Source organism: Azolla caroliniana, unplaced genomic scaffold (assembly GCF_043228905.1).
Source record: "Azolla caroliniana isolate FFs.n. ecotype wild unplaced genomic scaffold, voAzoCaro1.0.p SCAF_15, whole genome shotgun sequence".
Classification (NCBI taxonomy): domain Eukaryota; kingdom Viridiplantae; phylum Streptophyta; class Polypodiopsida; order Salviniales; family Salviniaceae; genus Azolla; species Azolla caroliniana.
The window spans coordinates 3,619,653-3,637,154 of NW_028230450.1; positions in this window are offsets into that span (position 1 = coordinate 3,619,653).

Sequence of the window (17,502 nt, forward strand, 5' to 3'; positions counted from 1 at the left end):
ACTGTACGGACATATGACCATCTACATGCTTTTTATTTCGTATTAGAACTCGTTACACCATATCTAGTGCCTCCTAAGGCTAGAATTAGATACGTTGTAGCGAGGTAAGACTCCCAACTCGATACGACGCATTGAGTTGTGGACATAACTCAATACGACATATCGAGATGTGGCTCCTAGGGCTACAACTCGATACGCCGTAACGAGTTTGTTATTCCTTAGGGATGGACAATGGCCTAACACAGGGTGTTTACAGAAGACACTTCACCAAAGGGGTGTTACAGCGAGATAACTTAAGACACAACGATTAATCAGACTTAATTAGTTACTTAGCACTATGGCATTAGACTTGATACACGCGTATGATAGAACAATTAGTACAGAACGGTAATCAATACTTAAAGATAAACAAGAAGCTCTATTAATTATCCATCAAAGTTTTACATTGTAACCGTGCCTTTATATAGGTCACCGGTGCTGAGTACAAAACGGTGCCAACTGGCACCTGTTCGGAACCGGTCTGGATCCGGATCGGCATACCGATTCCGGTCCATCCGTTCACATCTTATAAACCACTTAATTATAATTTATTCCGAATAAGCATTCCCTTTCACATTCTAGTGTTTAACTCTTTTGTCGGCCGGGTAACACATGGCACGCCCGTGGGACAATACCTTGTACGTTGAATCCCACTATCCAACCCTTAGCCGTCGTCCAAGATATCCAGAATACTTTGCTCCAGGGTGTCCAATGGTTCTTCGAAACTCTGTTGTTACTGTTGTGGTTATGGCTGTTGTTGTTGTGGTTGTGGTTGCTGTTGTTCTAGTTGTGGCTACTGTTGCGTCTGATCGGCTCCCGGTACCGGCGGTTGTGGCGGTAATTCCTCAGTCAACTATTTTGCCGGATTTGACTCCGGTTGACTCGTCTCGGCCTTGTCTCCGTCCAGTCCTTGCCCCGACGATGGCTCCTCATTGCTGAGGTTGACGGTCGCCGCCTGCTTTGCTTCTTCTTTCCGTAGCCTGGTCGTCTCATAGCTTTCAAACTGGATTTGAGCATCCAGTTGATCATCGTCCAGCTATGCTACGAGTTGTTGGACCACTGCTGACCGTTCCTCCGCCAGAGTTACAAAATCTTCTGCTAACTCATCTCTTACGGTAGTAAAGTCCTCTATTAGCATGTAGCAGTTGTCACCATCCTTCTGTCGGTTTTCCACGTCCGCCCTTAGCAACTGGAGATCGGTTGTGTGCTTTGCCCATTTATCCCACCATTGCGCGGAGCTTTCGTCAATCAAGCGTTTGGTCTTGTTCCTCCACGCCTGGACAATGAACTGGATCCGCTCAAGTCCCAACTTCGATTTGTCCTCCACGGCTTGTCGTTCATCCTTCAATTGCTTGATCAGCGCCATCGTGTCCGCCTCTTGCTCCCAGTAATGTGACAATTGGTTTTGGTAGGTGTTCTGCAACCTCTGCAATACCATTGTCGTTCTTTCCTTCTCTTCATAATGCTGCTTATGGAGCTCCATACGTTCTTGCGCGGCTTCCTCAAGCATCGTGGTTCTTTCAGCCTGTTCCTCCGCTAGCGCTGTCTCAGCTCGATGCACCTCCTGCTGGACCTCTGCCATCTTCTCCTGCTGTTTCTTATGCTCCGTATCCAAGTGCTTGTAGTCCCGGTGCAGGTGCTCAAAATCATCGGTCTTCAGCTTCAGCTTCTGGTTGAGTTGTCGGCGAGCGTGGTCTTCCCGATCCTTCTGTTGACGGAGTTCTTCTTTAAGTCTTTCAATCTCTGTTTCCGCCATCTGTCGCAACTTCTCCTTTTCTTGCAACGCTTTCTCTTTCTCCTCCTTAAGTCAGTCATATGCCTGATGTCCTTTCCGCAGATTCTTAGCAGTCTTTCTTTGCTCTTCTTATGCCGCTTTCTTCAAGTCCCGTTCTCAGGTGCGTAATGCTTCTTGTGCGGCCAGTTCATCTTTCAATTCAGCAAGCTCTTTTACTTGTGCCGCCACTATCTCCGGGACTGGTTCCGTCTCCGGGGTCTTATTGCTATGTACATGTGCCGATGTTTCTTTATTCTGTACATCTATTAGAGTCACCGGTGCTTGGAGTTGTGGTCCGGTTAAGGCCAGTTTGGCCAATTCTTTTGTGGCCAAGTCCAAGTCTTGTTCTAGGCTCCGGATCCTTGACCGGGCCATCTCTAGTTCTCCAATTGTGATGAGCAACCGGTCCATCTGCACTTTCTCTTCCGCCTCTATCTAGTGCACCACTCCAGCAATCTGTTCTCCAATCCACCGGAGCCATTGGCTGCTGGTACCCTGTTGTTGCGTCTGCTCAGAGAGTTGGATGTTGGTGTCGCTGGCCAGTGGTCAGTTTTGTCCGGTTGCGTCGAGCTACAACTCTGTCTCTGGTTGGCGACCACTTTGCCGTTTTGGTCCTGGTTGCGGCTCCGTTGGCCGCTCTGCCTCTGCTTGCTCTTGACCTGCTGGTGGGGTAGGCAACTGTACTTCCGGGGCTTGCATTTCGGATCTTGCCGTATCCTGATCCGCCAGTATAGTTTGTTGTGCAGGGAGCTCTGTGCCCGGTTCTGTCCGAACCGGTTCCGGTTCCACCCTTGGTGCAGGATGCTCAGTGCGGGGTAGAGGCGTTCCATCCTTCTTTGGGTCCGAACGCTCCCCGGCCTATTCGGAGGTGCTTGCCTTCTGGCGCCGCTGGAAGTGCTCTAACGGTTCCTCCTCCGCTTCCTCCTCCTGAGTCCCGATGTCTGTCCCGCTCCTCTGTCGGTGTTGGAGGCCTCTCCTCCGCGACTTCCGGTGTCAGAGGTCTCTCGTCCTCGACTTCTAGTGCCGGAGGTTCCAACGTTGTCAATTCTGGTTCCGGTGTCGGCAAGGTATCTGACTCCTCGTCCTCCGGTCCATTTGGGGTGTCATTACTACTACGGTAGTTCGTCTGCACGCTGTATTCCCCGTCCGAACCCGATTCAAAAGCCGAAAATGCTTTAGATTCGCCTTCGCCCGCTGCCAATGCTTGGAGAAGGGATTCCGCTTCCCGGAGGCTGCTTAGGCTGCTTCCTTCGTCCGGGTAGTCATTTTGTTGTAAACGAAGTGACTCCTTGGCCACTCTCCGGATCACTTTGGAAAATGAGCGATCCGCTCTGATTTCTTTTGCCGCTTGCTGGAAAGCCTCTCGCTTCCTCAGCCGTTCAGCAAGTCTCCTTGCTCGCTCCGTAACCGGGTCATTCGTTGGTCGCGTCATCCATTCCCGCCGATGTTCGCTACGCTTGTGCAGGAATTGTGGTCGCCAAAAACTGTGTTATTCCTTAGGGCCGGACAATGGCCTAACATAGGGTGTCTACGGAAGACACTTCACCAAAGGGGTGTTACGGCGAGATAACTTAAGACAACGATTAATCAGACTTAATTAGTTACTTAGCGCTATGGCATTAGACTTGATACACGCGTATGATAGAACAATTAGTACAGAACAGTAATCAATACTTAAAGATAAACAAGAAGCTCTATTAATTATCCGTCAAAGTTTTACATTGTAACCGTGCCTTTATATAGGTCACCGGTGCTGAGTACAAAACGGTGCCAACCGGCACCTATTCGGAACCGGTCCAGATCCAGATCGACATACCGATTCCGGTCCGTCTATTCACATCTTAAAAACCACTTAATTATAATTTATTCCGAATAAGCATTCCCTTTCACATTCTGGTCTTTAACTCTTTTGCCGGCTGGGTAACAGAGTTATGCCTCCCAACTTGTTTCGGCTCGATACGGCGTATCGAGTTGTGGCCCCTAGGGCTAAAACTCGATACACGGGGACTTAACTCGTTACAGCGTAACGTGTTGTGGCTCCCAGGGCTAAAACTCGATACGGCGTAACGAGTTGGGTGTCTTAACTCGATACGCCGTATCAAGTTTTGGCTCCCAGTGCTAAAACTTAATACGCGGGGGCCTTAACTCGATACGCCGTATCGAGTTGGGGCTCCCACGACTTAAACTCGATACATCGTATCGAGTTGTGGGTCATAACACATATTAGACAAAAAATAAGTAGTAAAATAGGTTCAACAATTCTAAATTAGGTCAAAATACGGTCAAATTGGGTCAATACAGTTGATATTTAGGTACTACTGGGGATACCAAAATCTTACTGATTTTAGTGTCTGATGGACTATGAGATGTTAAATATACATTTTCCTCTGTCCAGTCCCTAGGTTTCACATCCATAAGTATATTGGATTGCTAATTTGACGTTCCAAACTACCAATCTGCATACTATATATAATTTGTCACCCCATAATTTGAGAGTTTATAGGTTTAGGTTCATCAGTTGTATTATTTTATGCAGGTCGGCTGACACTAAGGACAAGAGGCCACTCAGCCGAATTCGGATTAAGTATGAAAGCTCACCTCCATACAACACAAAGATCCTTGTTGTGACATATCCACAAAAGGGAAAGAAACTCATGTTTGAAGACGAAGTCGTGAGGCAGCCATTTGACGAGGTTAGTCAGAAAACATCTGCCGCGGTTGGAGGAAGTGACGACCAGTTAGATATAGACTTAACTGGATATGAGTGGGCAATGCAATATGTAGACTCGAAAAAGAAGGTAGTATTGTTAGTTACCAGACCGACTGGACGTGGTATGCTTGCTCCAGATCGTGCATTTAGCTATGGCAAAATCTTGTGGCTGGACTATGGAGATGCGGACTCAACTAATTTGATTGTATTAGTCAACTGTACAAAAGGAGTCCGACAGATGATGGTCTCCGAAGACTACTTGTTGAAGGATTCATGCAGGCCAGAATCCTTCCGACATGCTATTGAGACAAGTACTAACTTAATAACAACACTAAGGCCATATATTCAAGGTCATGTTAATTTGAAGACAACCTCCTTATCACCCAAAAAAGCACCAATAAGGAAATCTGCGGTGCAGTCCAGGCCCTCAAAAAAGAAGGTGACGAGAATGTCAAATTCTAAGTCATCGAGTTCAACAGAGGATGAAGAGGCTCAAGCTACACCAGGAGCAAAGCTGGCATCTGGTGTGTTCTCATCAGAACAAAATAAAATTAGAAGGGACTTAATACATAGAAAACTTGTGCGGAAGGGGCAAGTTTTTAACCTTCCAATAACCCATATTCATCGCCCCCTAGTGGATGAGAATACAGGACGTCACCGTTTGGAGATCAGGGAACCACATAAGTTGCACGTCCAAAATTTAAAGAAGAAGATGAAAATCAACCCGCATGCAATGGTCATGCCTTTTATTGTAATGGTGGATCCTCTCGGGTGCTCTCAGCTAAAGGATTTTGATATTAAGAAGCACGACCAATACAATTATTTTGTGATTGGAAGATCTCACTCGGCGGAGGCCAGACGACAATTAGTCCTCGAGCATCCCACAACGTTCTTCTTCAAATATGCGGAATGCCAAATTTATGTGGGGTTAACAACTAAGGAGGCGAAGTTGTTAACATGGGACCACAATAACGACAATGACTATCGGTAGAAGATGTCCTCCATCGAACGCATTAGATTTTTTCACCACGAGTACCTCGACGGGAAAACCAAATATGGAGCGAAATTATATCCAGCTCTACGATGTCAATGTCTCCACGAAGTGGGAATTGTGGTGGACGATGCGGTGAAGTATGATGGAATCAGAAAGTATGAGCCGTGGTTTCAACTCGCATTTAGGGATGGAGGAGTCTGGGAACTCCAAGATCAAATATTTAAGATGTGGGAGAATAAGGAAGTGAAGGGTTAAAGACAGAAGAAGTCGAAAGTTGACCCTCAATTAGAATTGAAGAGCTCAGCTGCGAAGAAGATAGAGCTTACCATTGAGGAAGCGGCAGATGATATGAAGTTGTCTTTATGGAGGGCAATGCAAGGGATCAAAGATGAGCAACTTCTTATATCCGTGCTTTCAAGAGTTTTAGCGAAGGATCTGAGCCTAGAGGAAATGGTTACGGAGTTCAACAAGTAAGGTCTTACTAAAGTTTTTATGGTTTATATTGTTTTAAGAAATGAATTTTTAATGTTGGTTTATAAATTTTCAGCCACAAAGTCTATATGAAAATACAAGAAGTGTTGACGGGAAACAAACGCTCGTTATGCGCAACGCTCAGCCTCAATCAAGCTTAGAATCATACACAGAAAACGGGAAAGGTGAAGACACAACACAAAGGAGAGAAAAGTACACAGGATGTTTACGTGAAAAAACCCAAACTAAGGGAAAAAACCACGGCAGCCCACAGGCTGCAAACTATCACTATGTTAGAATGTACAACAGTGAGTTCACGGAGGCAACGACCTCGTGCTCACGATCTTCGCCACAGGTGGCGGTTACAACAGAGGCAACGACCTCTTCCTCTCTCTCTCACTCTCTGTACACAGTTACACACACTCTCTTCTTACGCCAACAAGAATGACAACAACTAACAAAAGTTTGCCCTAAGTCATATTTATACTAATATGACTTTTCGGCTATTTACAAATATAGCCTCGATGGACTCTCAGAAACATATTTACGAATATGTCTCTTCATCCGGTGAGCACTCCTCACCGGGTCTTCACCATCCGGCTCTCTGTAGCCGGGTACTCCTCATCCGGTTCTCACTGGGTCTGCACCATCCGGTTCTCCGTAGCCGGGTACTCCTCATCCGGTTCTCACCGGGTCTTCACCATCCGGAGGGACCTGTCTCCCAACAAACTCCCCCTTCACTCCGGCATGGGGAGTCTTACTAGTCCGATCCGCTTCCTGCATGCATCCAGCTTGTCGGGTATCAGCACATTGGTCAGCATATTTGACCCGTTCTCGGCCGTGTGGATCTTCGTCAGCGCGAACTCTTGGTCATCTACTCTTTCCCGGATCCAGTGATACCTTCGCTGGATATGCTTCGTCCGGGAATGGTAGGCCGCATTCTTAGCAAGGTGGATGGCACTTTGACTGTCGCAATAGAGCCGATATTCATCTTGCCGGATACCGAGCTCTCCGATGAAGTCCTTCAATCATAATATTTCCTTGTCGGCTTCCACAGCCGCCATGTACTCCGCCTCCGTGGTTGACAATGCAACCGTCTTCTACAGCCTCGACTGCCACGATACAGCTCCCCCTGCATATGTCATTACATACCCGGATGTAGACTGACTGGTATCCACATTAGCCGACATGTCCGAATCGGTGAAACCGTCAAGTTGAGGTTTTCCGGAGCCGAATCGGAGACACATATTTGAAGTGCCCTTCAAGTACCGGAGTATCCATTTGACCGCGTTCCAGTGCTCCTTGTTGGGATTGCTCATAAACCGGCTCACCACTCCGACTGCGTATCCTATATCCGGGTGGGTACAAACCATTGCGTATATTAAGCTTCCAACGGCAGAGGCATATGGAATCTTCATCATATCCGCTTTCTTTGCTTTCGTCTTCGGGCTTTGCTTACCGGATAACCTGCAGTTTGCCGGAAGTGTCGATCCGACCGGTTTCGCATCTGACATGATGAACCGCTGAAGCACCTTTGTCACGTACTTCTCTTGTAACAGCCACAATTGCTTTATTGACCGGTTCCGGATGATATGCATCCCCAGCATCTGTCTTGCCGGACCCAAGTCTTTCATTGAGAAGGTCCGGTTGAGAGCCTTCTTCAGCATCTGTATTTTGGCTTGGTCCCGTCAAACAATCAACATGTCGTCCACGTACAGAAGGAGTATCAGGAAGTCGCCTCCTTCGAACTTCTTCACAAACACGCAATGATCGGCCTGCATCTTGTGGTACCCTTGATCAGTCATGAAGGAGTCGAAATTCCGGTACCGTTGTCAGGGAGCTTGCTTCAGTCCGTACAGGCTCTTCTTCAACCGGCATACCAGGTGCTCCTTCCCTTTCTCCACGAATCTTTCCAGTTGCTGCATGTAGATCTCCTCTTCGAGGTCGCCGTGAAGGAATGAAGTCTTCACGTCCAACTGCTCTACCTTGAGGTCCATGCTTGCCGCTATACTCAGCACCGTCCAGATGAAGGTCATCTTTATTACCGGGGCAAATATCTCATCGAAGTCCACGCCCTTCTTCTTTTGGAACCCCTTCACCATGATCCTGGCTTTGTATCTTGGGGGGTTGCCAGCAACTCCCGGTTTCAACTTGTACACCCACTTATTTTGGAGTGCCTACTTTCCTTTTGGCAACTCCACCAATTCGTACGTATGGTTCTCATGCAGGGAATCCATCTCGTCCTGCATGGCACTTAACCATTTTCGGCTGTGGGTGTCATCCTTCGCTTCTTCGAAGCTTTATGGATCCCCCTCATCGGTTAACACCACATGCTTTGCATCCGAAAATCTCCGGGGGGCGCTTCTCTCTCTAAGAGGATATCTTCGTCTCTAGGCTTCGGTAACCGGCTCCTCTATTTGCTCTTCATCCGAATCCCATTCGGGGTCTTGGCCGGTTCCGATTTCAGCTTCCTCTACTTCTTCTTCTGCCGGTTCGGTACCCTCACCGTAACCGGCTGGTTCCTCGAGTGCTAACCGGTCTCTTGCCGGTTGGGTCTGCTCATCGTAGAATCGATCCTTACCGGTCAACTCGGTGTTCATTACCTTCTTCTCCGACTCCAAGTCGGCGAGCGTCTCTTCCTCCATGAAGATAATATCTCGACTTCGGAATACCTTCTTGTCGACCAGGTCCCACACTCGGTAGCCGAACTCATCGTCGCCATAACCAAGGAATATGCATGGCCGGGTCTTTGGATTTAACTTTCCTCTCCAGTCCTTAGCTACATGCACGTATGTGAGACACCCGAATACTTTCAGATGCCAGTAGGACACTTCCTTACCGGTCCAGACTCTTTGTGGAATGTCTCCATCCAAGGGTACTGAGGGTGATCTGTTTATCACATATGTCGCCGTCGACAGTGCCTCAGCCCAAAACTTCTTGGGTAGTTTTGCATGCGCTAGCATACTCCGGACCCTCTCCATTATGGTCCGGTTCATCCTCTCGGCCAGCCCGTTTAGTTCCGGCGTCTTCGGCACTGTAAATTCGAGCCGGATTCCCTTTGAGCGACAGTACTCCTCGAACTGCCCCCGGTATTCACCTCCGTTATTTGCTCGAACCGCCTTCAGCTTCCGACCGGTTTCTCTTTCCACGCTCGCGTGGAGCTCTTTGAAGACGGATAGCACCTGATCCTTCGTCTTCAATGGTGTGGCCCACAGCTTCCGGCTGTGGTCATCTATGAACGTCACGAAGTATTGCGATCCTGCATGTGACTTCGTGTCCACTTGACATACATCCGTATGCACCAACTCCAGTGGCGCATTACGTCTCATCGTTGGCCTTGATCGGAAGGAGGTCCGGTTTTGTTTACCGGCCAGACAATCAGTGCACTTCTCCAAGTGCATGTTCTTCACTGGATTGAGGTTGTCGTCTGCAAGCCTCTTCATCCCCTTCTCGCTCATGTGACACAGCCTTTTGTGCCACAGCTGACCGGCAGTGTCGGATGCCACGTTCACTTCCTCCAGACATAATCGGGCATTCATAAGGTACAGAGTGTTGACCTTCCGGGCCCGAGCCACAATCAAGCTCCCCCTACTGAACTTCATGACACCGTTCCGAATGCTACCCGTGTAGCCTTCATCATCTAGCCGACTGGCTGATATCAGGTTCAATCGAACCTCCGGAACGTGTCGAACATCCTTCAGCAACAACTTGCATCCGGTTGGTGTTGACAGCCACACGTCTCCTATGCCGACAATTCGGCATGTACCTTCATTTCCCATCCGGACAGAGCCGTGATCACCGGCTGAGTAGGATGAGAAGCATTTCCGGTCCGGGGTAAGGTGGAACGACGCTCCGGAGTCTACCACCCAGGTCATCTCGTCGCCGGCAAGGTTTATCTCACTCTCCTCGATGATGAGCATCAACTCTTCTTTACTTGCCGCGATTGCCGTCGTTCCCTTCCGTTCCGGGGTCCGCTTCGAATCGGTATCGTCGGTCTCCTTATCTTTTCGGAAATGCCGACAGTTCTTCTGGAAGTGTCCCGGCTTGCCGCAATAGAAGCAAGTAGGCCTCCCTCTTGACTTTGACCGTGTCCCCGACTTCTCCCGGTTCTGGGGACTACGGTTTCTATGTCTTCCGCGTTCCAATTCGGTAAGGAGCGCTTTGGAGTCGGAGCTCTTATCCTTATCTTTCCGACGCGCCTCCTCATCCAGCAAGCTCAACTTCACTCTTGCTAGGGATAACCGTTTTCCTTCCGGCCCGGCGTTGCCCAAAGTGACAACCAACGTCTCCCAGCTATCCGGGAGGGAACCAAGCAGGAGCAGTGCTAGTACCTTGTCGACGAGAGGTACTTCCAATGACGTTGCCTAGTTTATCAGCCCCTGGAAGGCATTCATGTGCTCCGCCATGCTGGAGCCATCTTGGTACCGGAGTCTTACTAGCTTCCGGAATACCGAAACCTGATTAACAGCATTTTTGTTTTGAAACATAATGCCGATCTTCTCCCGGAGCTCATGAGCCTTGCTCTCTTCATTGAAGTTGTTGTATAGGCTCATGTCGATGAAACACCGTATGTACGCCGTTTTCTTCATGTGCATCACCTCGCATATCGTGGCGTCGATTTTGTCCGGTCTCTTGTCCCCAAACTGAACCGGTAGCCAAAGATCTTTAACCACGAGCATGTCCCTCATCTTCGACTTCCATACCGAATAGTTGGAGCCGGTAAGCTTGAACATGCCTCCCAACGAATCGTCCATTTTGTCGTAATTCCGTGCTCGGCCACAACCGAGGAACAGGATCGATTCACAGAAAACGGAAATACAACAATGCACGAAAAACAATAGAGAGAAGGGTACACTGGATGTTTTTCGTGGAAAACCCTAAATGGGAAAAACCACGGGAGTGCAAGACTCCAACTATCACTATACGCGGGAATGTACAATGGCGAGCTGCAAGGCGACGACCTTGAGCTCGCTGTCCTCGCCACAGGCGGCGGTATTACACAGAGGCGTCGACCTCTTCCTTCCTCTTTCTCTCTCACTCTCTCTCGGCTGCTCTCACTTCGCTCCCTCTTAGTGGAAAACAGAAAAATGAGCAACAACAACAAACTGTTTGCCCTAAGTCATATTTATACACATATGACTTTCGGGCTATTTACAAATATAGCCTCAAGGGCTCTTGGCAAACATATTCACAAATATGTCCCCGCATCCGGATCTCCCTCCGGGTACATTCGTCATCCGGCTCCGTAACCGGGGTCTTCAGCATCCGGCACCGTAGCCGGGGTCTTCATCATCCGGCACCGTAGCCGGGGTCTTCATCGTCCGGCTCCGTAGCCGGGGTCTTCATCATCCGGCTCCATAACCGCAACCGGGCTTGCCGTCATTCATCTCCGGACATCCCATCCGGAGGGACCGAAATCCCAACAAACTCCCCCTTCACTTCGGCATGGGATGTCTCTCCAATCCGACCCTCTTCCGGCACGCTTCCAGCTTGTCGGGTGTGAGTACTTTGGTCAGCATATCTGACCCGTTCTCTTCCGTGTGGATCTTCGTCAGCATGAACTCCTGGTCTTCTATCCTTTCCCGGATCCAGTGATATCTTCGCTGGATGTGCTTCGTCCGGGAGTGATAGGCCGCGTTCTTCGCAAGGTGGATGGCACTCTGACTGTCGCAGTAGAGTCGGTACTCCTCTTGTCGGATACCGAGCTCTCTAATGAAGTCCTTCATCCATATTATTTCCTTGCCGGCTTCAACAGCCGCCATGTACTCCGCCTCCGTGGTTGACAACGCAACCGTCTTCTGCAGCCTCGACTGCCACGAAACAGCTCCCCCTGCATACGTCATCGCATACCCTGATGTGGACCGGCTGGTATCTTCATCAGCCGACATATCCGAATCGGTAAAGCCGTCGAGTTCGGGCTTACCGGAGCCGAATCGGAGGCACACGTTTGCCGTGCCCTTTAGGTATCGGAGTATCCACTTGACCGCGTTCCAGTGCTCTTTGCCGGGATTGCTCATGTACCGGCTCACCACTCCAACTGCATATCCTATGTCCGGTCTTGTACACACCATTGCGTACATCAAGCTTCCGACGGCAGAGGCATATGGTACTTTCATCATGTCCTCCTTCTCAGCCTTTGTCTTGGGGCTTTGCTTGCTGGACAACTTGCAGTTTGCCGGGAGGGTTGACCCGACCGGTCTTGCTTCCGACATGTTGAACCGGTGAAGCACCTTTGTCACGTACTTCTCCTGTGACAGCCACAACTGCTTCTTCTTCCGGTCCCGAATGATGTGCATCCCTAATATTTGCCTCGCCGGACCCAGGTCCTTCATTGAGAAGGTTCGGTGAAGAGCCTTCTTCAGCATCCGTATCTTGACCTGGTCCCATCCGACGATCAACATGTCGTCCACGTACAGGAGGAGTATTAGAGAGTCTCCTCCTTCGAACTTCTTCACAAACACGCAGTGATCGGACTGCGTTTTGTGGTACCCTTCGTCGGTCATGAAGGAGTCGAACTTCCGGTACCATTGCCGGGGAGCCTGCTTCAGTCCGTAAAGGCTCTTCTTCAACCGGCATACCAGGTGCTCCTTCCCTTCCTTCTCGAATCCTTCCGGTTGCTGCATGTAGATCTCTTCTTCGAGGTCACCGTGAAGGAATGCCGTCTTCACGTCCATCTGTTCTACCTCGAGGTCCATGCTTGCCGCTATGCTCAGCACCGTCCGGATGGAGGTCATCTTCACTACCGGGGCAAATATCTCGTCGAAGTCGACGCCCTTCTTTTGCTGAAACCCCTTCACCACGATCCTGGCTTTGTATCTCGGGGGGTTTCCGGCATCTCCCGGTTTCAGCTTGAACACCCACTTGTTTCGAAGTGCCCGCTTTCCTTTCGGCAACTCCACGAGTTCATATGTGTGGTTCTCATGCAGGGAATCCATCTCGTCCTGCATGGCACTCAACCACCTGCGGCTCTGGGTGTCATGCTTTGCTTCTTCAAAGCTCTCCGGCTCCCCCTCGTCGGTTAGCAGCACGTGCTCTGGTTCCGAAAATCTCCGGGGGGCCCTTCTCTCTCTTAGAGGATATCTCCGTTCCGGAGCTTCGGTAACCGGTTCTTCCGATTCTTCTTCATCCGAATCCATTTCGGGATCGGGGCCGGTTCCGGTATCGTTTTCATCTTCTTCGGTCGGTTCTGTTTCTTCACCGTCTTCGGCCGGATCCTCGAGTGCTAACCGGTCCCTTGCCGGTCGGGACTGCTCCTCGTAGAGTTGATCCTCACCGGTCGACTTGGAGCTCTTCACCTTCTTCTCCGACTCCCAGTCGGCGAGTGTCTTGTCCTCCATGAAGATGATGTCTCGACTCCTGAATATCTTCTTGTCGACCGGGTCCCATACTCGGTAGCCGAACTCGTCATCGCCGTAACCGAGGAATATGCATGGCCGGGTCTTTGGATCTAGCTTTCCTCTCCGGTCCTTTGCCACATGCACGTATGCGAGACACCCGAACACCTTCAGATGCCGGTAGGACACTTCCTTACCGGTCCACACTCTCTGCGGCGTGTCTCCGTCCAAAGGTACTGAGGGTGATCTATTTATCACGTATGTCGCCGTCGACATCGCCTCAGCCCAAAACCCCTTGGGCAATTTCGCATGCGCTAGCATACTCCGGACCCTCTCCATTATGGTCCGGTTCATCATCTCGGCCAGCCCGTTCAGTTCCGGCGTCTTCGGCACAGTAAACTCGAGCCGGATTCCCTTCGAGCGACAGTACTCCGCGAACTGCCCCCGGTATTCTCCTCCGTTATCCGCTCGTATCGCTTTCAGCTTCTTGCCGGATTCTCTTTCCACTCTCGCGTGGAGTTCTTTGAAGACGGACAACACTTGGTCCTTTGTCTTCATCGGTGCCGTCCACAGTCTTCGGCTATGATCATCTATGAATGTTACGCAGTACTGGGCTCCGCCATGTGACTTCGTTTCTACCTGACACACATCGGTGTGCACCAACTCCAATGGTGCGCTACGTCTCGTCGGTGGCCTTGAGTGGAAGGAGGTTCGGTTCTGCTTACCGGCCAGGCAATCGGTGCACTTTTCCAGGTGCACATGCTTCACTGGGATAAGGTTGTCTTCTGCAAGCCTCTTCATCCCCTTCTCACTCATGTGGCACAGTCTTTTGTGCCACAGCTCACCGGCAGTGTCGGCTGCCACATTCAGCTCTTCCGGACATAGCCGGGAGTTCATCAGGTACAGTGTGTTGACCTTCCGGGCCCGAGCCACTATCAGGCTCCCCTTGCTGAACTTCATGACACCGTTCCGGATGCTACCCGTGTAGCCTTCATCATCTAGCCTCCCGGCCGAGATCAGGTTCAATCGGACCTCCGGAACGTGTCGCACATCCTTCAGCAGCATCTTGCATCCGGTTGATGTCATCAGCCACACGTCTCCTATGCCGGCAATCCGGCATGTGCCTTCATTTCCCATCCGGACACAGCCATGCTCACCGGCTGTGTAGGATGAGAAGTATTTCTTCTCCGGGGTCAGATGGAACGACGCTCCGGAATCGACCACCCAGGTCATCTCTACACCGGCAAGGTTCAGCTCCCTCTCTTCGGTAATGAGCATTATCTCTTCTTCACTTGCCGCGAGTGCCGTCGTTCCTTTCCGGTCCTGCCCTCGCCGATCCGGACCTCTCCGGTCCGTGGCTCCCCGGTATGCACCGTTTCTCTCCGGTGACTTCTTCGAATCGGTGTCGTCGGCTCCGTTGTCTTTTCGGTAATGCCGACAATTCTTCCGGAAGTGCCCCGGCTTCCCACAGTGGAAGCATGTGGGTCTTCCTCTTGACTGCGACCGGGTCCCCGACTTCTCCCGTCTTTGCGGACTCCGGTTCCATTGTCTTCCCCGTTCCGATTCGGTAAGCAGCGCCTTCGAGTCGGAGGCCGGTTCTTTATCTCTCCGACGCGCTTCTTCGTTCAAAATGCTTGTCTTTACCGTTTGTAGAGACAAGTTATCTTCGGTGCAGGAGGTGCTGAGAGTCACCACCAAGTTCTCCCAGCTGTCCGGCAATGTACACATCAGGATGATGGCTTGCATTGCATCCTCCAACGGGAACTTGATCGCCGCAAGCTGGTTCACGAATCCCATGAACGTGCTTACGTGTTCCACCATACTCTCGCCGTCCCGGTACTTGAGGTTCACTATCTTTCTCATCAGGGAGGTCCGGTTCAACGCATTCTTCCTCTCGTAGAGGCCCGACAGCTTCCTCCACATCTCATATGCGTTGGTGTCGTTCGCCACGTGTTGTAGAACGCTCACGTCGACGTATTGCCGAATGGTTGCAACGGCTTTCCGGTTCAGAAGCCTCCACTCCGTCTCAAGTACCCCCTTGGGTATTTCCGACCTGTCGATCGGTTCATACAGGTCCCGAACAATGAGCAGATCCTCCATCTTTATCTTCCAGTCGGCGTAGTTCTGCGCATTCAGCACCATCATCCCCGGCTGCCCGCTGCTGCCGCCTTCCATTTTCTGTGTTACCGTTGCTCTGATACCAATTTGTCGTAATTCCGTGCTCGGCCACAACCGAGGAACAGGATCGATTCACAGAAAACGGAAATACAACAATGCACGAAAAACAATAGAGAGAAGGGTACACTGGATGTTTTTCGTGGAAAACCCTAAATGGGAAAAACCACGGGAGTGCAAGACTCCAACTATCACTATACGCGGGAATGTACAATGGCGAGCTGCAAGGCGACGACCTTGAGCTCGCTGTCCTCGCCACAGGCGGCGGTATTACACAGAGGCGTCGACCTCTTCCTTCCTCTTTCTCTCTCACTCTCTCTCGGCTGCTCTCACTTCGCTCCCTCTTAGTGGAAAACAGAAAAATGAGCAACAACAACAAACTGTTTGCCCTAAGTCATATTTATACACATATGACTTTCGGGCTATTTACAAATATAGCCTCAAGGGCTCTTGGCAAACATATTCACAAATATGTCCCCGCATCCGGATCTCCCTCCGGGTACATTCGTCATCCGGCTCCGTAACCGGGGTCTTCAGCATCCGGCACCGTAGCCGGGGTCTTCATCATCCGGCACCGTAGCCGGGGTCTTCATCATCCGGCTCCGTAGCCGGGGTCTTCATCATCCGGCTCCGTAACCGCAACCGGGCTTGCCGTCATTCATCTCCGGACATCCCATCCGGAGGGACCGAAATCCCAACACATTTTTATGTGTCGTTTCGCTCTGATACCAGTTGACGGGAAACAAACGCTCGTTATGCGCAACGCTCAGCCACAATCGAGCTTAGAATCATACACAGAAAATGGGAAAGGTGAAGACACAACATAGGAGAGAAAAGTACACAGGATGTTTACGTGGAAAAACCCAAACTAAGGGAAAAAAACCACGACAGCCCACAGGCTGCAAACTATCACTATCATCACGTTCGCGTTCACAAGTGGAAGGATCGCGCATAAATGGAAGGATAAGGGAAATTTTAGGGGTTTTTCAATGATTTTACAAAACACATTGATACTAGTATCATACATGTTCAAACATATTATGAAAAAGGTTAAAAATCCACTATTTTCGTGAATTAGAACTAAAAAAAGACGAATTTCAAAAAGAGACATTCTCAATTTATATCACAAACTTTACAACCAATGTTATTTTATAAGAAATGATTTTTTAGAAATCATAAGAATTCAAAACACATGCTTTTATATTACTCCATTTGTTACAAGCGGAATGTAGTTACACTTAATAGCCAAATATACATTCATGATCACTCCTTTACGGAGAATCACTACTATAACTAATATACAATGACGATTCCTCCTCATCATCCTCGGATGTACCAATCAGTGCATTATCTTCGTCATAAACCAAATGGTTTGACTCTAGATTATATGTAGCAGATCTCGTTTGCCTTTGACTCGAGCCACCTTGTAGACCTGGTAATTTTTCTTTTATTATATCTATTGTTGACTTCCTTAATCGTCCGGCTTTTGTAAGTGTGAAGTCGTACACGATGATATCCACATCAGAGATATCAAGGGTCGAGGTGTTACGAATGTTTCGCTTCCTCTTCCTACCTCCCCTTCTTGTTGGGCATTCAATCATCTCCAATGTATACTTACTTGTAAAAGCATTTGCACTTCTAGTGTTGTACCAATGAACATTTATAGACTTGATCGTGTTTTCTATTTCATGCATTAGCACTTCTAGAATTTTACCAACCCAAAATTGGTGGCCATGTGAGCTCTCATCAGCCGGCGTTGCAATCAACATCCCCACGGTGAGCTCTTGCAAATTTCCTTGCCATCTAGCTTCGGCTGCTTTGGTCATCCTTGGTCAAACATTAATGTCTCTTTGTTGTGGATGGACCAAGCTGTCATTAATCGCATTTACTAGTTGCTCCGGAGTTCTATTTACGCGATCATGTTGCAGCGACCATGTGAATGGCGTTTCCAAATTCCAATTATCAACAGATACACAATTGTCTATAATTTCTTTCTGATCACTAT